General features: G+C 39.3%; 1 protein-coding gene and 2 long non-coding RNA genes across 5 annotated transcripts in view; all 3 read right to left on the bottom strand.

Moving 5' to 3' along the window:
- The window catches only part of LOC134287952 (uncharacterized), a 746,963-nt gene that overhangs the window by 566,607 nt on the left and 152,985 nt on the right, over positions 1–27,371 (bottom strand). The gene's annotated exons all lie outside the window — the stretch shown is intronic.
- Positions 1–27,371, bottom strand: part of LOC109401385 (cGMP-dependent 3',5'-cyclic phosphodiesterase) — a 239,401-nt gene that overhangs the window by 98,036 nt on the left and 113,994 nt on the right. The window lies entirely within an intron of this gene.
- LOC134287039 (uncharacterized) lies at positions 25,796–26,922 on the bottom strand. The gene is made up of 3 exons (XR_009996970.1): positions 26,368–26,922; positions 26,238–26,305; positions 25,796–26,183 (listed from the first exon to the last, which is right to left on the bottom strand). It is a non-coding gene; the product is annotated as an uncharacterized LOC134287039 (long non-coding RNA).

The raw sequence follows: 27,371 nt of genomic DNA on the forward strand, positions 1-27,371 counted from the left end.
ATCCGTTTTCTTTTGAAAATTCTGCAAATTTTCCTCATAATTTAAACGTAAATGTGCAAGCAATTGATCAGGGCTGTTGAATATTATATAACAACACAGTATTCATAAGGGATAACTCCAGAAACATCTAAAACTATGTGCAACAGTTTACATATTTCACATATTGTAAAAATGTTGAACATTGCCATAAATTCCAAGAATACTACCAGATCAATCTAGCTTAAAATAAATCATTTTATTTCACATTCCGATATTCTGTCTGTTGATTCAGTTTGATTATAATTGTAATGAAACGCAACATAAATGAAAAATGGAAAGGCAGTAATAAATTGTAAAATGTAAAATCAATGTAAAAACAAAAGATTTCGGCTCAGTTATGCCCATGTGACGCCCGAGCCTTCCAAATAAACGAATAAGTAAAAAAAATTAAAAATGAATGACATAAATTCAGCCACAATATCTTTGGTTTAATTAGTTGGACTTTTATCTAAACTTGATTTAAGTAGAAATAAACTATACCTGACAGATAGCGTAGAATTGGATGAAAAAAGGAAACATTGACAAAAAGAAGATTTTAAAGGGAAAATATTTGTTTTAGTATTGCCATTTTTTATTGTCAGGAAATCCCGGGAATTTCTGAAAAATATCCCGGGATTCGGGATTTTTCAGATCCCGGGACATCCCGGGATTTTTGTCCCGGGAAATCCCGGGCAAGACCCTCTAGATTGAACCCCCCCCCCCCTGGTTTGAAGGATTTACCACGCTCCGAATAGTTCGCCACGTTTATCCGACCGTGTCACGTGGTCTATCAACGTTGGAGCTGCCCAGCCACCAAGGCCGGCAGGCCGAAGGAACCCCACACGCCAAGTGAAAGTGCTACTTCAGCTATGCCATCGAATAAACGGTGTTATTAAGGTAATTTGCATTTTGCGTTAGGAACTCCACACTCCGAATACTCTCCCATTCGAAATAGCCCTGGGACCCGGGAGTCAAAAGAGGCCTAGTGAGCCCACCCCAGAAGCTGCCGTTGGCTGGACCAGCAGCTTGGGGCTTAGGCACGGCTCCTTCTGGGCCGGCGCGATAGACTCCCGCGGTCAAAAGTTGTTTCAGGCTTCTTCGGGAAGCTCATTCGACTGGTGAAAGTGATGATAGACTGTGTGAAAACTGCGTAAGAGTTTCGGGCGATCTGTCCCGGTCGTTCGAATCTTGCCGGAGACTACGACACGGTGATGGACTCTCATGCCTGCTGTTCAACATTGCTCTGGAAGGGGTTATGCGACGAGCTGGGCTCAACAGCTGAGAAACGATTTTCACGAAACGGACCAATTTGTCTGTTTTGCGGATGGCATGGATATTATTGTTAGAACATTTGAAATATTCTTTATTACACCAACGAACCTAACCTCAAAATGACTGACAATTCACAGGTCATTTTGACAGATGTAACATGAGCATGAAAAGGACGGCAACAAAATCGATAAAGTAGAATATATGATCTGTCTTTTTCGTGTTTTGTCTGTCAAAATGACCTCAGAAGTGTCAAACAGTTCCATGGCTAGCTTTGTTGGTGTAATGAAGAATTGGCAGAACTATACACCCGCATGCAAGGTAACGCATCAAAGGTCAGGCTGATGGCAAACGCGTCAAAAACAAAGTGCATGCCTAGGTAGGTAGCAGTGTTAAGTACGATAGACAAGGAAGGGACATTTTCAAGGTGGTGGAAAATTTAATGTTTCTTGGATCCTTATTAACGGCAGACAAAAACGTTTGCCGTGAAATACAAAGGGAGAAGTCGGGTCTTCTATGAACTCTTGAATAACCAACTGTCGTAAAAGATTCAGCTTCACGCCAAATGTACCATATACGGTGGTTCCAAAGTCCAAATTAAGTCGTTCCACTCTCATACATTTATGAGAAATTTTGAGGTTCATGAAGTACTAGATCAAAAAACTATAATACCTTAGTATAATGTTACTTTGCACTCCGTTAATGTTGCTATGGGTAACAATCTCTTGTTTATACAAATATAAACACGAAAAACTCGGACTCTGGTGAGTAACGTATTGAGTGATCATTTTCTTCCAGCAATTAAATATTTATTTTATTTTAGGAAAATAAAACGGTCCCTGAATGTATACAGTTGTCAGCCATTCCAACAATTCTCTGGTCGCTAATCGGCCAAATGTACGAACGTTATAAAGCTCTCGGGTTATCCGCAGGTCCGGCCTTTCCGCTGCTTTTCCATCATCTACGGCCGCGCATCATTCCGATCGCTCCTCGATGCATCTATGCAACCACTAGCGACACTCACTCTTTGACCTGACTACGCAATACGACCACGGCTCAGGCGGCCACTTCTCCGAATAACTCAGTTTTCCTCCTTCCGCACAATAAATCGTCCATTAATATACGTCAATTAATTACACAGCGTAACAAAAATTAACTTTTTGTCTGTCTCAAGAGCAAACTTATGTGTCTCCGAAGGATTTTGGGCCGCTGAATCCGAATCCGGGCTCAGATTTGCTCTAACACGTCACAATTTTGAGCTATACCTCAATTTATAGGGCAAAATATGCGATTTTGGGCTTTTTTGACTGCAAGCCATTAAGCAAGGAAATATTTTTTTTAAGCAATCAAAAGGTTAATTGGTCAATTAACATTTAAATCAACGACTCATGCAAAATATTTCGTTTTACCACATCGAATTTGAAAGTTTTAAGCGATTTATGATAGGTACGATATTTCCCATACAAGTCACCCTCCAAAAGTTGCATGCAAGTTTTCATACTAACATAAAATGCTTAAATCTATCAAATTTGATTAGGTAAAACGAAATATTTTGCATAAGTCGTTAATTTAGATGTTAATTGACCAATTAACCTTTTGATTGCTTAAAAAAAATATTTCCAAGCTTATTGACTTGCAGTCGAAAAAGCCCAAAATCGCATATTTTGCCCTATAAATTGAGGTATAGCTCAAAATTGTGACGTGTTAGAGCAAATCTGAGCCCGGATTCGGATTCAGCGGCCCATAATCCTTCGGAGACACATAAGTTTGCTCTTGAGACAAAAAAATGTTGCGCTGTGTTACTTCTGGAAATTTAGGACTACCCTACCGAAAACTTCCCCCTACTTAACGCCCTGGGATCCGGGAGACAAAATATGGTCATGACTACCCGCATCGGAAGCGGCCGTGTCTGTGACCAGCCGCTGGGATCTTGGGCCGTTCTCTTACGGGGTCAAAAATTGTTTCAGTAAAAAAAATATTTTTTACTGACCCCCACAAAGAACAAAAACGCGGAAATTAAGAAATTAAGATCAAAAATCTAATGTGAAATCCCATGCAGCATACTTGTAAAGATGATTGAATTTTATTTCAAACTGTATTGACTGTGACAACACACGAATTTGGAATTTGACATTAGATCCTAGGTTGAGCTAGGTTCGTTGTCATAGCTTACTAAAACAATGTTAATAAAAAATGAGGTATTGAGTCAAACGTCAATTTTGGGTACCGGGGACCGAATGTAGTACTAGAGCTGGTACCCAGTCTGAGCCTGACTGCTACGACTTGATTTGGACTTTGGTGGTTCTCTACGGACACGATACCTGGACTATGCTCGAGGAGGACATGCAAGCACTCAAAGTGTTCGAGCGTCACGTTGGGTTACTTGGGAACATCTTTGACTATGTGTAGGAGAACGGTGCGTGACGGTGAAGGATGAACCACGAACTCGTTACACTCTACGGCGAATCTAGCATCCTGCAGGTAGCAAAACTTGGAAGGTTGCGAAGGGCCGAATACTTGGCCGAATAACAACTGCAAATCTGGTGTTCGCAAGAGATCAAGAAAGTACAAGAAAACCTGGAGGGTGCAAGTGTGAGAGGCTGCCTTGAATGAAGGACTGTAGCCACGAAAGTAGGGTTTCTTTCACTTATTAACTAAGAACATTATTTATCAATGGATCACTTTCGCATTTGAATATCATGTGGAAAGCACGTCATGGTAAAAAAGCAAAAAAGACTCTAGACTATATCAATAATCGAACCCATAAACTCTCTGAGATTACTTTGATAGTTTCGGGAAGGTAATCAGAAACACAAAAAAAACAAAATTGAATCGTGCAGATTTTATAACGGCACTCAGAATCTCCTTAACCGTAATGTGTCCGACAAACTTTTTGCTTTTTTCTTCACCGTGTTTTTCAAATGGGCGCTGGCTGAGTACCCGGGTACCCTATCGGCCACATACACTCCCGTTCAAAAGTTTGGGGTCACCCCCTCAAAAACATGTCATTTTTTTAGGCCCATATCTCCGCCAATTTGCGTCCGATTTCAAAACCCTAGGTTTCATTCAAAAGATAATAAGTCAAAGAAACTTTGAACATGATTTAAAAGAAACTTTTTCAAAAAGTTTTGTATGTAAACTTAACCCAAATTTGCCAAATTTTCTAAAAAATGAATATAAACTTACGGCAATGTCGCTGGAAGTTTGGTCGTCCAAATTTTAAGATGAGAGCGGTAATATAACCTATTTTCTATTAGCTTTCAACTGCTTTTTACAGAACTTAGCTAAAAAATCTAGAAAAAAAAGTTATTAAGTAAATTAATCATTGATGTCATCGACCAAAAGTTTGGGGTCACCCCTCAATATGATGTATCGGCCAAAAGTTTGGGGTCACTTTCGTTAAACATGGAAAAGTGATTTGGTGATATCTTCGTCATCTATAGTTCAATTTTAATTATTTTTGGCTCATTTCAAAGATAATTAACTAAATTTTCGTTTGATGTCTTCAACTTAACGTAATTAACGATTTCTGTGTATAAAAATGTTATGTAAAGTTAGCACATTTTACCACGCTTCAAAAAATGAGGCAACTTTACGTTAAGTTTTAGTTTGTAAATTTCAACAAATATGTGTGGTTCAATGTCTATGCAGTAAGTATCATTCATTTTGTTTCAAATAAGCCAAGAAGAATGAAAATTGAATGAAAGATGACAAATATATCAACAAATCACTTTTCCATGTTTTACGATAGGGACGGCCGATACAGCATTTTGAGGGGTGACCCCAAACTTTTGGTCGATGACATCAAGGATTGATTTACTTAATAACTTTTTTTCTAGATTTTTTAGCTAAGTTCTGTAAAAAGCAGTTGAAAGCTAATAGAAAATGGGTCATATTACCGCTCTCATCTTGAAATTTGGTCAACCCAACTTCCAGCGACACTGCGGTAAGTTTATATTCATTTTTTAGAAAATTTGGCAACTTTGAGTTAAGTTTACATACAAATTTTTTTGAAAAAGTTTGTTTTAAATCATGTTCAAAGTTTCTTTGACTTATTATCTTTTGAATGAAACCTAATGTTTTGAAATCGGACGCAAATTGGTGGAGATATGGGCCTAAAAAAATGACATGTTTTTGAGGGGGTGACCCCAAACTTTTGAACGGGAGTGTAAGGGTTAAAACTAATTAGGCTCTTTGCATGGCATTCATATATAACTAGCTATCCCGGCAAACTTTGTCTTGCCAAGTCGTGGTGGTTTGACCATTCTTCATTACACCAACAAAGCTAGCCATGAAAAGGTTTGACAATTCTCAGATCATTTTGACAGACCACGCACATGCACGAAAAAGACGGATTATATATTCTACTTTATCGATCTTTTTGCCGTCCTTTTCATGCTCATGTTATATCTGTCAAAATGACGTGAGAACTGTCAGTCATTTTGAGATTAGGTTCGTTGGTGTAATAAAGAATTGTCAAGGTCTTGCAACATGGCACTCTAGATTGGTTTCATTTCGATCGTGTTGATTTCCTTCCCAGCTCATGAAAAATCTGCACTTCATCAATTATCTTACTTTTCTAGTTGCTTTTCGTAACTTTTTGTACATATAAACACAGCCACCACGAATACGAATCAAACCATGCAGGAGTCATGCTGATCGGTTCACCCGTTCTTGAGTTTTGTTGCCTCAAAGGAATTTCAAATTCATTTTTCTATATAGACTAGCTGTCCCGGCAAACTTTGTCTAGCCAAGCTATTGTTGTTTGGCAACTGTTGTGGTCATAGTAGCAACGCACTCTAGATTGGTATATTTTCGATCGTGTTGATTTCCTTCCCAGCTCATGAAAAAGCAGTACTTTATCAATTTTCTTACTTTTCTAGCTGATTTACGTAACTTTTTGTACATATAAACACAGCCACCACGAATACGAATCGAACCATGCAGGGGTCATGCTGATCGGTTCATCCGTTCGTGAGTTTTGTTGCCTCAAAGTGACTTCAAACTCATTTTTATATATAGATAGATATAGATAGATAGATAGATGTAGGGAACAGTGCATTATAAAGTAGTGTTGATGCAGTGTAGTTGCTTAAATTATGCGAAACCCCTTCTCAAGAGCCTGATATCCTTTTTAACAGAAATTTACTTTATCCCGCATTCTTTTTTTGGATACAAGCTACCTTAACATATATGACCAAATAATTTCATCCATAGCGAATAACATCAGAGAAAATGGGATGAACATTTCCAAAACAAAAACAATAAAAATTCGATTGAGTCGGTTGAAGCATTAACAACGTTTTGATCACAGAAACGTGCTTAATTGGATAAACGTAAGCTTCTCGTTTCCGTTCCACATCACGACCCACCATTTCCACCGTTTCCTGTCCTCGCCACGATGAAAACGAAAGTAAGTGGAGGACAAAGTACCATCGCATCGAGTGCCACTCAAAATGTCGCTTATTGGTTTGAATGAATTATTATAACAGTTCCGTTTTATTTGATGCAAACAGTAGTGTTGCTTTCCTCTCCATTCAGTTGTGCAAACCGGATAGACAAATACTTTGCTATATTTCCGCCATCAACGGCTCTAGAACCGGAACCAGAAGAGTGTTGACTTTAAGGAGAGAGCATTTGCGTTTCGCATAGAACAACACGCTCAGGCATACCTACATTGAATGGACAATCAATCGCCCGTTACCAATGTTTAAACAGGAAACGTGAGGGAAATGAAGATAGAAAGGAGTATAGTGACAGAGTTTTGGGTCAGGTATACGTTACGTCAATAGATGGATTGTTGACATGGCACCACCGTAAAGTCTGGGTAACGCGTATTTAAGACCCCATTGAGCCCAGTATCCTTTTTCCAAAAGGAAGAATTCCTGGAGAAACTTCTGCATCAATTCCTGGAGGAATCTCTAGAAGAATTCCTAGAGAAATCCCTGGAATTACTCCTGCAGAAATCGCTAGAGGATTTCTTTAAGAAATCCGTGGATAAAGTTCTGAAGAAATCTCTTTAGGAATTCCTGGTGGAATTCCTAGAAAGAAATTTCAAGGAATCCTTGGAGGAATCTCTTGACAAATTCATCAATGCAGAAATTCCACCCTGAAGGAATTCTCGAAAGTTTTATTTTAATTTATTTTGTCAACGTTCCTAATATAATAATAATGGAATACATTTAAATAATATTTAAAAAACACATTAAGTAGTGTTTTAAATGTTTCCATTTCTAGTTGTATGTAAAAATGTTAGTTTTTTTTGGATAAACATGGTAACGTCTATTGTTTTGCAACGTTTATTATAAGCAACTATCATACGATTTATAGGCCAAAATTTGTCGTGTTTGTTCAATGGTCGTTACTTACGAAGGAGTGGTTCGTGGAGGTATCTTTAGAGGAATTCCCGGAGATTTTTTAAATTTTTTCTCCATTCGTGAATTTTAACTAAGGCTAATTCTTCACATGCTATTGAAGAAACCCAGAAAGAATTGCTGAAGAAATCAAAGGAGGAATTCCTAGAGAAATCCAGAGAGGAGTTCCTAAAGAAACCGCAGACAGAAGTACTGGAGAAATTTCAGAAGGAATTCTTGCAATAATCCAGAAGAAATCCCAAGAAGAGTCCGTGGAGGAACTCTTGGATAAATTCCTATAGCAATTTCTGAAGGAATTTCTGGAGATATTCCGGAAGCAACCCCAAGAATAATTCCCAAGAGAATCTCAAAACAATTCTTGGAGGTTTTCCTGGATGAATTATGGAGGAGCTCCTGAAAGTATTCCATGAGGAATTTCTGAAGAATCCCAAGAAGAGTTGCTAAAGAAATCCCTCGAGGAATTCTTTAAATAATCCCTGGAGCTGTTCCTGAAAGAATCCCATATGAAATTCTCAAGTGAATCCCTGAACGAATTCCTGAGGCAAAAAAATCTGAAATGATCCATGTCTTCAGTAATTTCTTGACGAACTATTGAAGGAATCCTTGGATGAACTTCTAAAGAACTTTTTGTGGAAAATTTAGAAGGAATTACTCAAATAATAGAAATTCCCGAAAAAAACCTGAAAAATATATCAAGTTTATAACACATTGTGTTATGATGACATGATTTTTTTTATAACTTACTAGCTGTCCCCGGCAAACTTTGTCTTGCCTACTGCGTTTTTTGACGTTCCAAGTCCCTAGCCAACTACTCAAGTCCCCGTTCAAAATGTATGAAAACCCGATTTTCAAAAACTCTCAATTTTTCGATGTTTTAGGCCTCATAAACCTTCCTTGGGTGAAAACTAACAGAACAAAACTTAGACGACCCTAATCGGACCATCGTTTCGCAAGTTATGCGTGGTCCCACGTATGCCACTGCATTTTTATATGTATAATATAGATTTTGTTATAAACTAGTGCAGAGTGATATTAAAATAACTAAAACTGTAACAAAAAGTACACCGGTCTAATCAAAATAATAACCTATTTCGTTATAATCAGAACAATTATAACACAATATGATATAAATTTTAGCTTCAAGAAAACTAGTTTGATTCATATTTTGATACAATTGTGTAAATGATGTTCTGAAAGTCAAAGAATCAGAACTAAATTATTTCACAATGAGTTATTGAACAACATTTATGACATAATATGATACAATATTTCTAAACACCAATGATGTTAAACATGATTATGTCACAATGAGTTATACATGTCATGATTTGTTATAATTATATTATATTTTTGTTAGAATCTTCAAGTCGGGCCCGACTAGAAAATTATATAAAGTTTATATCATATTGTGTTATGATGTTATAATATTTTTCTATAACTTATTATGTTATAAACTAGATGCAAGATGATGTTAATAGTTATTTATGTAACGAGTGGCAAAAAGTTGATTTTTTCAGCACGAGTCGTGCATTTATCCAACGAGGCTTGCCGAGTTGGATAAATACGAAGAGTGCTGAAAAAATCGAGTTTTGCAACGAGTTCCATACAAAATTTTATGCAATGATTTTTTCATAATGCAACCCATTTGAGTTGCATAATGTTCATAATGCAACTCAAATGAGTTGCATTATGAACATTATACAACTATTTTTTATTATGCAACTCATTTCAGTTGCATAATGAACCAGTTCGGAAAAATTGCCCATTATGATACCAAAATGAGTTATATAAAATGTAAATTATGATACTGAATTGCATAAAATAACTTAACCCTCTAATACCCAATTTTTGATTTTGATCTAGACATCATTTTTCGACATCTAAAATCGATATAAACATGTTTTGGAAGATGATTCTTTTAAATTCTCGATTTTGTGAATTTCGGTTTTTGATTTTTCTAATTTGTATTTTTGAATATCCCTACACTCTAGCCTGCACTTTTATATTTTTCCTGGTAGCCTGTTTGGGATACGGATTTTTTGAGACGGAAACATTTTGAGATTTCATGATTATTGTTGAAATATTTTTACTTTTAGTTTTTTTTTCAAGGCAAGTTTTATTTTCCGTGTAATTTTAAGGAAAATAATTTTAGAGTGTATTAAACTCCCTTAAACTATTCTACTATAATAAAATGATTTGGGAAAAATTTAAAATATGTCAATTGTAGCGGTTTAATACAACATAAACAAAGACTTCTGAAAGGTGACTAAAACATCTATTTTTCGATGATTTTAAAAAAATGTAAATAAAGCGCATTTGACATAAAAAAACATTCTGGGATATGCAAAACAGTCACAAATATCAGCCAAAAATATAAAAATTTAGATTGTCCACGAAATAAAAATTATAAAAATGCTCAAACTATATCCCGTTTGAAGGCGGGGTTGGGAATTAGAGGGTTAAATTGTAACAAAAAGTTCAATGGTCTAATCAAGATTATAACCTATTTTGTTTTAATCAGATCAAAATTATAACAATTATAACAATTTCACATATTGCTATTTTATATCAAAATTTGATATAAATTTGTAATATTGTTTCCCAAATGTCAAAGACTCAAAACTAAATAATAATACAATGAGTTATCAATCAACATTTATAACATAATGTGATATAATTGAGTTACATCATTTTGAAAACATCAAGGATGTTGAACATGATTATATTATAATGAGTTATATGTATCATGGTTTGTTAGGATTATGTTATACTTTTGTTACAATTCTCAAGCCGCGATGATACAAACAGAAGTGGATATAGTAGATCTGCCTCATTCGAAAGAAAAACGTAAAATGGAACAGCTGTATTGTTCTCAAGAAACACTGATGTTCTATTAAAAGCTCAACGCATTCCGTAATAGTTACATGGTGCGAGTCGAAATACGCAAGGATAAGGACTGTTCAACGACTTCAAGGCCGCATTCTGCTGTATCAACCGATGATCGTTGCAACGATTGACGGTGAACAAAACTACGTAAGGGATTTAGATGAATTATCCAGTTCAATTGGACCTCACCGGATCTCAATCAGCGAGTCTACTGCTCGCTTCTGTTCGTACACGGGTTCAGTCTTACCGTTCTTTTTGTATTCTTCTCCTCCAAAACGTCTGTGAACTCCTCGACGAACCGATCGTTCTATCGACACTGCCTGTTCCAAAATGGTTCTCTCCTCCGCGTCATTAATAGCGGATTTGACTGCACTCCAGCAGTCCTGTAGAGAGATCATAACGAACTCACATTCAACTGGCAACTGGCAAATTCTGCGCGTATGCAATGGGAACATCTGGTTCCTTCACTCGCTGTAGATCGTTCTGTGACGGCCTTCATTACCGTACACTGTATGTAGATAACGGAGAGTTTTGAGCGGAGTTTAAATACCGCCAGTTAGTGGTTAGGGTCAAAGTTAGCGCCTCATTATGGCCTAACGCTCGTTTTGTTAGTCTAGTTTCGTCTAAACATCAGATGAGTTAAGCATGAGCAGAACTTAGGCTAAAAACAATATAGTTTATTGCATTGTTAACTGGACTGCGACAGAGTGCGGAATCTTAAATAAATGTGCGATATTGCATCAAAACGTTCCGGTGTCTTCACCGCACTTATTCATCATAAGCTAATGAATAAGTGCGGTGAAGACACCGAAACGATCTGACACCAAATCACACTTTTATTTGAGATTCCGCACTTCCTCGTCGCACTTTTAACTGCGCAATGCGCAATAACATCAGAACAGACAATCCAGGTCGTTTCGTATCCTTCTTCCCTACTTTAATGGAGAGCAAATAAAACTGCCACAAACTCGCGAACAAGCATTCCACATCAGCCTTGGTCGATTTGAAGGAAAGATTTTCCACGACTTACAAATTAACGAGCCAAAGGATTCGTGTGAGTAATATGTTCCCATGAAGTGTGGCGTCAGTCGCATTTTCTCTCGCTCTGTTTTCTACTATGTACAGCTTGTGACGCATTTTCTTTCTCCCTTTTGCGTACAATGCCGATAGCAATCAGCAATTGGAAGATACATGGGTATCGGTATAGGAAGAAAATGAAAATTTATGCTTCTGTCGGGTCGCTTGGATGGCTTACATCGGAGGAAGATTGAATGAACGGTTGCGTTAGCTGGCTGTAATCTCGCATTCCGGTACACCAATTGCGCAGACAATAGACTCTGATTGCGGGCGGGTGTGCCAGTAGTCTGTTATCGCATTCAGTAACCATTGGATGGGTTCTAATAATATGACCGGTTATGTGATAAAAATAGACGATTTCCAAATTGACGGGTGAAGCGGGAGAAAATAGGTGTGTCTGCTGTTGTTATCGCAGACGAATTAGTGGTCCGGAAGTCCATTAGTGATGATGGATTGCTAGTAACCTTGATCTTGAGATGTTCTGATAAATTGCTGAATATAATCAAATGTTAAAACTGTGAACGAGATTTTTTTGTATGATTTAAAAGTAAACTAACTTAAATCTAACGAACGAACCATCATACTTTACTTCACAAAACAAACAACTTGATAGAAACAGCCTTCCCATACAAACGAAACCATATGTACGTGCTGTGAAGGATTGAAGGGATTTTATTTCATTATTCAGTGTCCCATGTCAGCAGATCCTGACGGGTAAAAAAAAATGGAAAGAAAGAAGCGTGCAACTTGTTGATATACAAAACTGGGTCGTTCCTCGTTGATCCGTTGTTGCCATCTACAACAGGGCTCGTATAATAAGCCCATTAAAATCCATACAACAGAGAGTTCCCCACAATCTAGGGAGACGACGACTGGTCTAAGAATATTTGATATCCCTTATAACTGCAGTTTTAACGACCGCAGCTATAATTATATTAATACTCATGATCGTTAGACCAAATTATTTTTCTCCATGAATTGCACACCCTTTAGGGTGGTAAAGGGTTCAGAGGGGGCGTGCGCGTTCAATCATATTTGCCTCGACAGCTAGACGGGTTGGCTAGATGGGGGCTACGTTCAGTGGGCTCCTAGCCAAAGTCTTCGACAATGGTAGCGTTAGAGACGAAAGAGCATTTTGCAAGCGCACAAACGCGTGCCAAATTGTCAACAGATGATTTATGCTTTCTGTGGATTGGATCTGGAAAGTTTGAAGCACAGTCGTAAAAATAGAAATTGAGAATATAATCAAACTGCATGGTAGAGTATCGTGACTTCGGGCTGTCACTATCACAAGGAGAGGAATGCAACAAAGCAGTTTCTTCTTACAGGGTGGTCACTCAAAACTGCAAAACGAATTCCCAGTTTGTCCGTTTTTTTTCCATTGAATATTCAAAAATGTTCACGATTTCCGAAAACGTGTGAAAATGAATCGTCACGCGTTATCATAGTGTGTCGAAGCGCATTAGTAATAGCATACTGAATAGTAGTCTACGGGTACATACACAGTTCAAAAATGTTTTCTGATTCTCAAGTCCACCTGCATATTTTGATTGGCATCCTAAAAGAAGTAACAGCAACAGGTCAAAATTTCAGCAAAATACATTGAAATTAAGAGGTGCATCAAATCAATTTTGTGTTTTCAGACTATTTTTGAACTTCAAAAAATCATAACTACACTAAAACTGGTCAAAAAATAATTATTCCAACAGAAATTGGAAGATATACTTGTTTGCTACAAGTTCTCCAAACAACGTATTCCAATAAAATTAAAGAAAATATATGTAATCATTACATTTGTAATCAGAAAAACCTTAAAAAGTTGATTTTTTGATAGATTTTATTCTGGAACACCCTAATATACGTAATAAGTTTTAAAGAGCTCATTATATAAGTCATAAATGGTTAAAATTTCGTTGTATTCGGATCATTGAATCCGGAGATATAACAGCTCAAAGTTGACTATCGGATAATTATATCTTTTTTTTTTAATCTTTATCACTTCGTGCAGAATAGCTCGATCTTTTTCAAACTTTGTCCACTGATACACAACTAGTTGATCAACTTACAGTAAAAATTTCAGAATATTTGATGCACTTTTCGAAAAGTTACAGCTAATTAAACATTTTTTGAAATGTGAAAATTTTGCAAGGTAGCAAAGCTACTACGTTCGGTACAATTTCGCGCCACAGCGTGATTGCCTCCGAAAAGCTAGTTTTTGGGACGTTTTTAGCATTCCCGAATTTTAATATTTTTTGCTCAATTCCTACAGTATTGATGTTAAAGAAGCAAATAACCACAAAACATTGGAGAATATGACGCCGTTTCAAAATATCTAACTTATTACGTATATTAGAGTGTTCCAGAATAAAATCTATCAAAAAATTTTAAAAAGACAAATATGATGATTACATATATTTTCTTTAATTTTATTGGGATACGTTGTTTGGAGAACTTGTAGCAAACAAGTATATCTTCCAATTTCTGCCGGAAGAATTAATTTTTGACAAGTTCTGGCGTAGTTATAATTTCTTGAAGTTCGAAAATAGTCTAAAAACACAAGATTGATTTGATGCACCTCTTAATGTCAATGGATTTGACTGAAATTTTGACCAGTTACTCCTTCAGGATGCCAATCAAAATATGGGGGTGGACTTGAGAATCAGAGAACATTTTTGCAAAGCTGGACAGGCCCAATGCACAGTGAAGTGCATTCTATAAAGATGCAGCGAAAAGAAGGAATTTCGGAAACATATTCAATTAGACGTACAAATAACCGAATATAATTAAAAAAAAATACGTGCATATCCAATTTGGCTCGAGTTTATGGTTTGCAAACCGTGAAAAAGATATGATGTAGTGGAACGAAGCCGATCGAGGACATTGAAAAGTTTCGTTCCCTGTGCCGAATTCGATTAGCACCCGGAGAGAACGGAAAACATTTTCAAGTAGAACGAATTCACGGATACAGCATTCAAGCGGAAGCTGATTGCACGAGGACTTAATCTACTATATGACGAGTAAAAAGCTTAAATCGCACTTCAATCCTAAGAGGAACCGGAGGAATTTTTCAAGCGAAATCAGAAATATTTTGAGAAAGTGTCAGATTTTGCAGTGGGACTTCAAACCCCTTTCAAAACTCAGCGGCTTCGAACAGTTCTTGGATTAGACACTCATTTCTTACCGAGCTTCTGAACAGTGAGGACGACACAACGGTCGACTAGGCCGTAACCAAAGTAGAAAACGTGACACATATTTCTTTGTGCAGTTAGATGTGATCAAATGATAAGTGGGTTAAGTTTCGACTCTGAAGAGCGAGGATCATTGTAGATGTGAAAGATTTTGTCCCCTAATTGGTCGAGATTTATTAGATGTATTGTACCCCAACTGGCGAAAGTTTCTTGATTATTTTGATGAGTGAAACAGCCAATGCAAATGTATGTATCTATTCCGTGATTTACTAGCAATGTGAGCAAGAAAAAAGTAAATTGTTTGCCGTGGATACCAGGTATCGAGAGCTTTTCTCAAATAACTTACAGCAGCCGAAGGAGGGATTTGAAGCTAGTATCCTTATGTGCAAGACCATGCGTCTCCAGTGCTGTATAGATCGCTCAGGGAAACGGACTCAAATGAGTTGGATACGTTGGTTCGAGAGAATATTCTACGCCATTGTGGGTCCTAACGCTGATAATATTGTGAGGAATTGAATGAACAGTAAAGTGACCGTCATCTGTAATGAGCATTGTCCAATGCCTAATATTAATGTTTTTGCCATTCTGTGTACAAGTATGTCGCTCAGAGTCAGTCGACGAGCTGAAAATAGGTGAGATCTTTCAGTTTACACTTTTTTCAGATAGGGTGGTCAGTCAAGGTTTCCAGAAACTAAAATTTTTCAAAAAATCATATCTTTCATATCATATTATGTCAACTGGTTGACCGATTTTTTTTAATGTTTTTGAATTGTAGTTTTTAGGATAATTACGTTGAAGGAGTCAAAGTGTGTTGAGATGCAAAAAAATACATTATGCAATTATTTTAGTTTTTTCACGTTTTAATGGTCTTAGGACCAAAGGGGTACCCTGGATTTATGTTTTCATCAGATAATTCAGGAAATTTGGTGTAACAAAGCAAAAGCAAAGCAAATCAAAGATAACCGTACGCATCGTAGTTGCTACTATGTGATTGACCAGAACAATCGAAGTTGCACAGAGACCGACAACCGTTGTTACTAGAAACCGTTGAATCCACAGCATCCCCACAGTTGTGTCGGGAAGGAGTATTTGTTAGTAGGGTAGGGTAAGGTGTGGATCTTGGAGCCACCTTTGGTAGGTGATATGACCCACAAGTTACAGGGGATGGCCAAAATGTTTGTGATAGACAACTTTTTTTTCTTTCACAAAAAAGTTCAACAAGCTATAACTTTTCATAGAGCGCGTCAAAAAATCTCAAATTTTTACTGTTTGTCAACCTATTATGTGTGCATCATTGGTAAAAATTTGAGCTCGATTGATTAATATTTCGCAAACTTAGAACCGTTCGGGTAAAACACTATTTTTCAGACAACTCATTTATGAGGTGTCATATATCGGAAACCAGTGAATCGAATTGAATGAAATTTTGAACGTACACTAACAATATGTAAATGATTCACAAACTATTAAAACATAGGTAATATTTAAACGTTGAAAAAAGTTATCATGGATTGACACTTTTTGGATTTTTCTCGAAAAAATGTATTTTTTTTTGTAACGAATCTGCTAGAGCTTATCACAAACAGCAGCTTAAGCGCCACTTCCCCAACGAGGAAGGCTGCTGATGCTGTTTGGGTCCCGGCTTTGAGACCCTCTTCTAGGGCGAGTTTTAATAGTTGCTCAAACACACCAGCTATTCTTGGCTTCCAAATGACGACCCGACTTACCTTTCGAATCCCTCCCGTGTAAACCTCAAAAAACTCTTCGGCCTTTGGCCCCCTCAATTCATAAAATATGGAGCTAAAAGTTACAAAAAAAAAACCGATTTCAAATCACTTCAGTAGAGATTTCAAATCAGCGCAAAATATCGCCTAGCTGTGCCTATGTAGGAACCAGTGCAAGGTTTAAAAATAGCTTTATTGTTCCAATTTTCCTTGCACAATCAATCTCCCTAGGCTACCTATCTTAAAGCTACTCTTCTCTCTTCATGCATGCAAGTACTTGCCGGCAGGTTCCAACGACGCGATGATCGGGGCCCGACGTGGCTTCACCTCGATGCTCTTCGCTCTCGTGCTCAGCTCTCCGCGTGACCGAGGGGTGATTCGACCAACGTAGTTGGGTGCAACTTACCACTTTCGTTTGGTTTGATTTGTCCAGCGATCACAAAGTACTCTCACGACGCGTGTCCAAAGCTCTCTTGCGCCTCGGGATGACGACGCCTAGCACCACTGTAGGGACGTCGGGTGCTGGTCGGTGATCGTTTTGGCTTGACACCGAAATTCAAAATTGAGTCCTCGGCGGATATCGAGCAGTTTGGTTGCGTTCTAGCACTCGGTCGGATTCTGGGATAGAACGACACTGCAGTGAGTACTCACGAGCCACCGCAGCGGCGCACCGGGATACGCCTGGACTAGTTGCACGTGGTCGACGACGGTTGGCGGTTGTCAATGGTCCGAGCCCAAACAAAAACCCCACGTTGTAGGGTTATTCCTATAACGTGTTCATTAGATTTTGGCTTCGCATTAGAATCCGTTGTATGCTTACCTCAAAATTTACCACAGTAAATTAATTACAGCACACAATCAGGTGTGATAACAATCTCGGAAGGCTCACTATAAAACGGTTAAGACTATCGTTAACACAGTATAAACTTTGAAATTTACAAAAGTTTTACCTATTCGATTCTTAATTTGTGTAATCTTCGCACTTCCGGATTAATAACGTTCTCAAATTATCACTATCGAATTCTTAATAACTTCCACTAGCGTCGTATTAACTTTCAGTTAGGCACATCCGCACTGATCGTAGATCAAGACTCAAGTGATGTTCTTCTTTCAGAGGACTCATCGCCCTAGTCATTGTTTAAACTCTACTGCGCAATAAATTTGAACAAAGAATTTCTATAGGTTTAACGTTCAATAGCAGCTACTAACCCAGCATTCCCTATGCAGAAATTAGAAGCGCAATATGCAAATATCAGGTAGGCGCTCATCATCTTGGAACTCAAGAGAGAGAGAGTGGAGCAAAAAATATTTAAAACTGATTTTACCGAAAACGATCAGAAGCGATCCATCGAGTAAAGAAGAGTGCCTAAGGGTTTGTGCTCATGATAAGCTTTTCGCTCTGTTGGTTCTTTTCCAATGCACAAAACGAGATTGAGAATTAGTCTTGGCAAATAATATTAAAGTGGTGTACAAATTGGAACATGAATTATTATAGCATTACATTCTCGTCCATGCTAACAAAAATAAAAATTTTGAAATTTTTATTTCAAAATTTTTATTACACAAAGTTTTTTTTTAATTATTATTTAAGTTAATATGAATAATTTCTTTTATACTTGGATTTATTTACTTGTATTCTAAAACAAACTTATTCCTACATTTTTGTTCTGTGTCTTAATCTCTTTACAATAAATTCCATTCATAATTCTAATCCAGTATCAAACCTATGTTTTGCCAACTCCCATATATTTTTGCTAATCTACTTCTAACTAACTAAGACTCCAATTAACTCCAAAAATATTTGGAAACTTCACTTAATCCTACCAACCAAAATAACCGACTGACTCCAAAAATATTTGGAAATATTTTTTTTTTTTTTCATAACTTATTATAACCTCAGAGAAATCTGAGAATTCTACCAATTACTGGGCAGTTAGCAAAACATTTCAACTCAAAATTCTATTCATACATTCCTTATTTGAACCTATAAAAACGAACAAACGCTTAAGCGACGGTACCGTCATGGTAGCCGTTACTGAAAACTACCTACCGATAATCGAAACTACAAAACATCGCACTGTCAATAAACTGTCATTAAATGGATGGGTATATGAACAATGGATTTGTGAACAAAAAGATTTACGGCAAAGCTAGAATGAAGGATTGGGTAAAAAGTCAGGCATGTGATAGCAACTAATGGTGATTTTATTTACAGAATTTCATCTACTACGGGTTTCAAAGGTACGGAATTGATGGATATTGTTATGGACTCTACGCTGTTGAAAAATTTGGAAACGAATGATGGTTAACAATTGAAAAAGAAATGAAACAAGCCTACAAAACTGACCGAGTGGATGTTTTGGTTTGCAAAAGAGGTTAAAATTGTGTGATTTGTATATCTACGATGGAACGGGTTTCGGTATCTAGGAGGTTTTATACATGTTTCTGGTTTTACGCTCAACTAGATCCGACAAATGCAACCTCTAAGAGTGTTTCTAGTGATGATAATCAATGGTTTGAGTCTGAATGACTCTTTCATAGCTCTGGGATTGATTGGAGTTAAGGAAGATGATTCATTGCAATAACACTGCATTGCTGCGTGAAGGTCAATGAACCTTGGGTCAACGACTGAGGCAACCAGAGGACTTCTCAAGTCGTGACGAAACCGATGCACCACTATGTGTATTTTGTTTTGGTTTTGTTGTTCCATTTGTATATGCATTCTTCGGTCTGAATGCAGTCATAGCTGAAGTTATTTATGCTCGTTTAAGGAAGGAACCATGAAAGGCTCCTGGAATCCTACGGCCCTGCATATCTTTCAGGACATAGGTATTGGTGCCAATTTTCTCATGAACTTGTGCTTTGGAGAACTTGTTGCTAAACTTACCAACAAAGTGTTTGGCCTTGTCGGAGAGGTGAATGTTCTTTTTATAGACGATATCTCCTACTTGGAAATGGTGCCGATAGTTTGCTCGCAAATTGTACGGTTTAGAGTACTTCTCGTATGCTTTATGCAAATTGTTTCGCACAATTTCATAAAGGCGTTGAGTTTCTGCGCTTAGTTCTTTTTCATCACGTTCCGTTTCTGGATTCAGGTGTCGTAGGCTATCGTACTCATGTCCATTGCTAATCATATTTCGTCCAAAATTAATGAAATACGGGGAGAATCCTGTACTGTCGTGTACACTAGTACGGATGGCAATGGCTATGGTGTTGATGGATTCGTCCCAATCTCGGTGGTTTACTCGCTTGTTCATTGTGCATCGAATCGCTGTTACAATCACGCGATTTACACGTTCAACCGGATTCGGGCTCGGATGGTAGACGGCCAAGTTCCAATGATTGACGCCATACTTTAGCAAGAGCTTTCTGAACAGTTCTGATTTAAAAACTTGCGCATTGTCAGAGATGCATATGGACGGAGCTCCGAATAGGGTGAAAACCATCGTCTCGAGGAAAGTGCATACAGCTGGTGCAGTAGCGTTTTTCATACACTGTATCAGTACAAACTTAGAGAAAAAATCACACACCACCAGTAACCAAACATTTCCCCGTTTTGATCTAGGGTACGGGCCTAAGAAATCTATAGAAACCATTTCCCACGGTCTGGCACATTCTTTAGGCTTTCCGCAGACCGGTCTAGTGTTAATGTTTGGTATTCTTTGCATTTGGTATTCTTTGCATACCTCACAGGCCAAGCAAAATCGTTTAACGTCGCTGCTCATTTTCGGCCAGTACCATCGTTCTCGAATTTTTGCTAATGTCTTCAAATAGCCAAGATGGGCTTCCCGATGTACTTCCTCAATGATCTTGGATCGATGCGCCTTAGGGACGAGCATTTTCCAACGAATGTTTGGATCCTCCGGTATCGTTGAATTGGAGACATACTTGAAGACATTTCCGTTTACGATCTTAAAATCGCTGTAGCGTTCTGGGTAACGTTCGATTTGCCTCTTGAGATCCTCAACGTACGGGTCGGCCAATTCACTTTCAATTGAGGTAACGCATCGTGATAACGCATCAGCAGGTACATTCTCCGATCCCTTTCGGTATTGCAGAGCCAGGTCGTACTTAGATAACTTGAGCGCCCATCGGGCAATACGAGGAGATCTCGATTCGATGGACATTGTCTGGAGGAATGTCAAGCTCATCGCATCGGTCCTCACGATAAACCGACTTCCTTCCACAAAATGCTTGAAGTTTTCGATGGCGAGGAGAACCGCTAAGCATTCCCGCTCAGTGGCGCTATATCGTTTCTGGGTACTCGACAATTTCTTAGAGTAGTACGCAATCGGACGTCGATCCCCATCCAGTTCTTGGGTTAATACGGCCCCGACGGCCAAGTCTGATGAATCCGTTTCAATGATAAAGGTCGATGAAAAATCGGCATTGGCGAGCACTGGAGCTGAAATCAACGCGCTCTTTAGTTTTTCGAAAGCTTCATTGGCCTCTTGCGTCCACACAAACTTTTTACGTTTACCCTTGAGTAAATCAGAAATCGGGGTGGCAATATCCGAGTAATTCTTTATGAACTTCTGATAGAAAGCTCCTAGTCCTAACAATCGTCGAACATCTTTCACCGATTTCGGCTGCTCGTAGTCCAAGATGGGCTGAATCTTTGAGGCATCCATGGACAAACCTTCTTCGGACAATACGTATCCCAAATACCGAATCCTTCGTTGACAAAACTTGGACTTTTGCAGGTTTATGGTGAGGCCAGCGGTTTTCAAGCGTTCAGCTACCTTCCTTATGAGTTCGCAGTGGTGTTCAAACGAGAGAGACGTGATTATGATGTCGTCTAGGTACACGTATACGAAGGGCTCAAAATCGTGGCCTAGCACCTTTGTCATAAGCCTTGCCATGGTAGCGGGCGCGTTCGTCAGCCCAAACGGCATCACTACGAATCGAAACAGCCCTTTGTTGGTACGGAAGGCTGTTTTGTCCTTTGCCGAATTCGTAAGGCTGACCTGATAATATGATTCAGACAGGTCAATGACTGAAAAGTATCGAGATTTTTGAATTCGTTGCAGAATTCCCGTCATATTAGGGAATGGAAAATCGCCACGCTTCGTACACGAATTAAGCCGACGTGAATCAAGACAGATTCTCCATTTTCCATTAGCCTTTTTAATGGGAAGAAGTGGATTCAAAAATTCTACGGGTCCAGAGCACTCTTCGACTACTCCGAGTTTCTGCATTCGCTCAACTTCTTCATCAATGACCTTCTCGACGATTGGTGACCACTTATACATGGATAACCTCCGCGGCTGTGTTCCCGGTAGAAGCTCTATTGGATGTTTTAGAATTGTTGTTCGTCCGAGACTTCCTTCTGCAGTTGCAGGAAGCCGTATAACTGCCTCAAACAACATCTGTCGCTGATCGTCCGTCAAATGGTGTTCAGTATCGATATCCTTAGGTGACTGCACTGTTGACGTAGGTATTTCTACCGTGGGCATTTCTAAGCTCTCGTCTGTCTCCCGAGATTCTTCAGGATGTTTCTGGTTAAACGGTTCAATCTGAAAACATAACGCTTGATCATCGTCTGAAAAGAAATCCTCGGCTATCATTAGGGGTGTTTGACAATCCTCCGTGGTCTGGGACAGAGGGTTGCCGGAATTCTGACTGCTTGTGTCCTCAGCGATCATCAGCTTGAAGTCAAAGGTGTCTAAAAAGTCTACTCCTAAAATCAGCAATTTAGACACCTCCGGTACTACGATCGTGGGTACCACGCACGTTCTTGTTCCGTAGGTGTAAGGGATATTCACGTACCCAAGGCACGTGTATTCCGTACTATCCGCTGTTTTTATTCGCAAGTTACACTGGTGAATTTTCAAGCCAAGTTTGTTGATCAGGCTGACTGAATTGATGATGGTTACTCCTGCTCCCGTATCGGCCAGTCCTTCGACTTCTTCCTCAAAAATTTTCACTCGAAGGTGCGGACAACGTCTGAAACAGGTGTTGATATCATATATGTGGTTGAATAACTTAAACGGTCGAATGGGAACTTCATCTACGATTCTTTCAGGGGATCTGTTCCCGGGAATCCCTGACATTACTCGTTTTTTGGTACCTCGGGCGATGAATCTCGAGGTCGCAAATTATGGTTTTCGGGACACCGGTATGCAGTCATTTCAGGTGCCCCACAAATGTGGCAGAAAATGCCTTTCTTGCGATTGCAGTCTCGCCACATGTGTCCACTCTGGCGGCAATTCCAGCAAAGTAGCTGACTGTTTTTTTTTTCGCTTTTGTCCTTAGGACCGTTAGTATTTCTCTTGCGGAGGTTTTTCGGTTGTAGTGCCAGCAAACACGCTTCTTCGCCGTCCCCCGAATCTTTATCATACTCTTCGTCGCAGTCGATAGCATTGAGAGCTGGCTTCATCACACTCCGCGGCGCATACAAGTTGGCTTCTAACGCGTCGAAGCGGTAACACAATTGAGCTAAATGTTCAATTGAATTGACCGGCTCTAATGCCAGTCTTCGCTTGTAGGAAATTTTCATATTCTCTACAACGATATCGAATTTCTCCTCCCTGGTCATCTTGCGGGTCATCCTTTGCGACATGGCCTCCAAATCCGTCAAATAGGCGCTGAACAATTCGTTTGGCCGTTGCTTACGATTCCTCATTTCCTCCCGGATAAATCGGTCTCTGTTCGGATTGTCATAGCGCATTTTCAGGTAGATTAACAGCATGTCCCATGTCGCTAGTTGACTCTCGTAGGCCGTAAACCATACATAGGCGTCATCTTTAAATAGCAAATGAGCATGCATCCGCAACTCATCTGGGGTGACCTGGTACGAGCGACTAAGGATTTCTACCTGACGCAAGAAATCTACAACCGGAACAGGATTAGAATCACCCGAAAATTTCGGCCATTTCTCAATTATGTTACAGGTCTGATGAGGCAATCTCCTACGGGACGAATAATTCGCCCAATTTCCACCAAGATTATCCGGTCTTCCAATCACATTAGCGTTGGAATACGAAGGCTCCCCGCCGTTATCAAAAGGAGATATCAAACCCGGATCCATTCTGGGAGGGTCGACGCGTACACCTGAGTTCGAATGTTGGTTATTCCTTACAGATCCACCATAGATAGGCGTCGTCCGAGGCAACTGCAATGGCGGATCAAAATCAACTTCGGGGCGTTGATTGGCCGCTCTGGATATCTGCGAAACCTCTGGATCATGTATTCCAATGTTGGCAATTCTGTCAACCAACGTATCGACCACGGGTGGGTTCATCCTTCCTGGAAAATGACGTTCCGACGTGAAAACTTGGTCCAAGTACGACTGGATGTATCCTCGAATCTCAGATTTGTGCACAAAATCACTCATATCTATCTTTTCTTGGGCAGGTTTCCCACGAACAACTCCGGGGCTCACCATTTGTCGTGCTGCAGCAAGCGGTTCACTACTCACTCGTTGCTTCGGCGGAATCAGTGTATTCGGAATGCTGCTTTTGAATTCTGGAGTCTCCCACAGGCAATCCACCTCGATCGGCCTCAACGGGTTCCGTGGCTCAAATCGACTGACCGGAACACCACCTACAGCTCCTTTCGGCGAAGCGATCCCCGGCGGAACTTCTCCAGATTCCCTACGTTTTGCCGGTATCATTGGTTCGCGCACCTCACCCGCCACATTTTTGAGGCCGTCCTCACCTCTGTCCTCGCCCTCCATTGGTTGTTTACGAACTGCTCCAGTCGAAGCCACTGCTGCCTTTGGAGTTCCTTGTGGACACGATAAGGTGCCTCCATCTTCAGTAAAACTGATTAACTCTTCCCCTACTGGAGGTAGAGATCCATTTGAGATACGGGTTTTTACTGGGGTTGATACTCCCACGCCGTCACCGATTGCATTACTTCCGGTATTGAACTGCTTAGCCAAAGATGCTGTCACATCCCTCATGTTCATGCCACGAGCCGCAGCTCCAGCAGCCTCAGGTCGATTTGCTGCCAAACGCATCACCGGAACCAAGTCAGCTGCATCTCGCAGATCCACGTTGTAATACTTTAGCATCATCCGATTGATCACGTCCAACAACTCCTGCTGATTTCGTCGCTGAGCATCTGTTTCAGGCACATAACGGCGCACTCTTTTGTGGTAATGCACAAGTCTCGAAAAACACTTTAAATCGTCTGTCTCTAACAAGGTTTCAATTTCTTTTAGTTTAATGGGAACAACCACGAAGTCACCGGTCAACGAGTACTCCGTGTTCAAAATGGCATCCCCGCTTTCGGGTTGACGTAAGGCCAACCGTAGGGAACGGTAACGCGTGTCCATGGGCCCTTCGAGAGGGTAACCCCGAATGGACAGCTCATAGTCAACCTCATCCTCCTCCAAATCTTTCGCGTAAATGCGATATGTTTCCATCATAGTACTGAACAATCAAAGAAAAATGTATATTAAGAAAAAAAAATCAATGGGATTCAAATGGTCTTAACTTAGGAGTCGAGAAAAAAAAATACAACACTCAAACAGCAAAAAAAAAAAATAAAAGTAGAAAAGAAAGAAAAAACTAAAGCTAGACACAGAACAAACTGTAGTAATACTAATCTTAACTATTTTCTAACCAAATCTCAAATTCAAAAAGTTATTCAAATTCAATCTAAATTATTGCGTCAGCTCCAATTCACTTTAAATTCAAAATTCATTCCAATTTGTTTCTAATTGTCTAATTTCTCATCTCTCAGGCCCCACGTTGGGCGCCAAAATGTAACGAATCTGCTAGAGCTTATAACAAACAGCAGCTTAAGCGCCACTTCCCCAACGAGGAAGGCTGCTGATGCTGTTTGGGTCCCGGCTTTGAGACCCTCTTCTAGGGCGAGTTTTAATAGTTGCTCAAACACACCAGCTATTCTTGGCTTTCAAATGACGACCCGACTTACCTTTCGAATCCCTCCCGTGTAAACCTCAAAAAACTCTTCGGCCTTTGGCCCCCTCAATTCATAAAATATGGAGCTAAAAGTTACAAAAAAAACCGATTTCAAATCACTTCAGTAGAGATTTCAAATCAGCGCAAAATATCGCCTAGCTGTGCCTATGTAGGAACCAGTGCAAGGTTTAAAAATAGCTTTATTGTTCCAATTTTCCTTGCACAATCAATCTCCCTAGGCTACCTATCTTAAAGCTACTCTTCTCTCTTCATGCATGCAAGTACTTGCCGGCAGGTTCCAACGACGCGATGATCGGGGCCCGACGTGGCTTCACCTCGATGCTCTTCGCTCTCGTGCTCAGCTCTCCGCGTGACCGAGGGGTGATTCGACCAACGTAGTTGGGTGCAACTTACCACTTTCGTTTGGTTTGATTTGTCCAGCGACCACAAAGTACTCTCACGACGCGTGTCCAAAGCTCTCTTGCGCCTCGGGATGACGACGCCTAGCACCACTGTAGGGACGTCGGGTGCTGGTCGGTGATCGTTTTGGCTTGACACCGAAATTCAAAATTGAGTCCTCGGCGGATATCGAGCAGTTTGGTTGCGTTCTAGCACTCGGTCGGATTCTGGGATAGAACGACACTGCAGTGAGTACTCACGAGCCACCGCAGCGGCGCACCGGGATACGCCTGGACTAGTTGCACGTGGTCGACGACGGTTGGCGGTTGTCAATGGTCCGAGCCCAAACAAAAACCCCACGTTGTAGGGTTATTCCTATAACGTGTTCATTAGATTTTGGCTTCGCATTAGAATCCGTTGTATGCTTACCTCAAAATTTACCACAGTAAATTAATTACAGCACACAATCAGGTGTGATAACAATCTCGGAAGGCTCACTATAAAACGGTTAAGACTATCGTTAACACAGTATAAACTTTGAAATTTACAAAAGTTTTACCTATTCGATTCTTAATTTGTGTAATCTTCGCACTTCCGGATTAATAACGTTCTCAAATTATCACTATCGAATTCTTAATAACTTCCACTAGCGTCGTATTAACTTTCAGTTAGGCACATCCGCACTGATCGTAGATCAAGACTCAAGTGATGTTCTTCTTTCAGAGGACTCATCGCCCTAGTCATTGTTTAAACTCTACTGCGCAATAAATTTGAACAAAGAATTTCTATAGGTTTAACGTTCAATAGCAGCTACTAACCCAGCATTCCCTATGCAGAAATTAGAAGCGCAATATGCAAATATCAGGTAGGCGCTCATCATCTTGGAACTCAAGAGAGAGAGAGTGGAGCAAAAAATATTTAAAACTGATTTTACCGAAAACGATCAGAAGCGATCCATCGAGTAAAGAAGAGTGCCTAAGGGTTTGTGCTCATGATAAGCTTTTCGCTCTGTTGGTTCTTTTCCAATGCACAAAACGAGATTGAGAATTAGTCTTGGCAAATAATATTAAAGTGGTGTACAAATTGGAACATGAATTATTATAGCATTACATTTTTACATCAATGTCAATAAATTTTAGTGTTGATATCTAAAGATTTTCTACTTCTGTTCTCAAGTTATCTCTTATCAGATATATTAGAGCCTATTGAGATTGAAGGAAGAACACATTTAGTAATTTTTGTGTGGTATTGTAAATTTATTATTTACATTATTTTCCTATATGTATATGGGTAAAAATTTCAATCCGGTACAACTTAATTCGCCGTGAGAAAATATTACGTTTTATAACGTCGTATTAAGTATCAATATATTGTTGATAAACGTTAAAAAATTCATTCAATTCGGTTCACTGATTTCCGAGATATGACAGTTCAAAAATTAGTTGTCTAAATAAACCCGAACGGTTCTAACTTCGTGAAAAATGATTCAATCGAGCCCAAATTATCATTGGTACTAATTTGGGCACATTTAATAGGTTGACAAACAGTCAAAATTTGAGATTT

The sequence above is a fragment of the Aedes albopictus genome, chromosome 2 (genome assembly GCF_035046485.1).
Source record: "Aedes albopictus strain Foshan chromosome 2, AalbF5, whole genome shotgun sequence".
In the NCBI taxonomy this organism is placed as follows: Eukaryota; Metazoa; Arthropoda; class Insecta; order Diptera; family Culicidae; genus Aedes; species Aedes albopictus.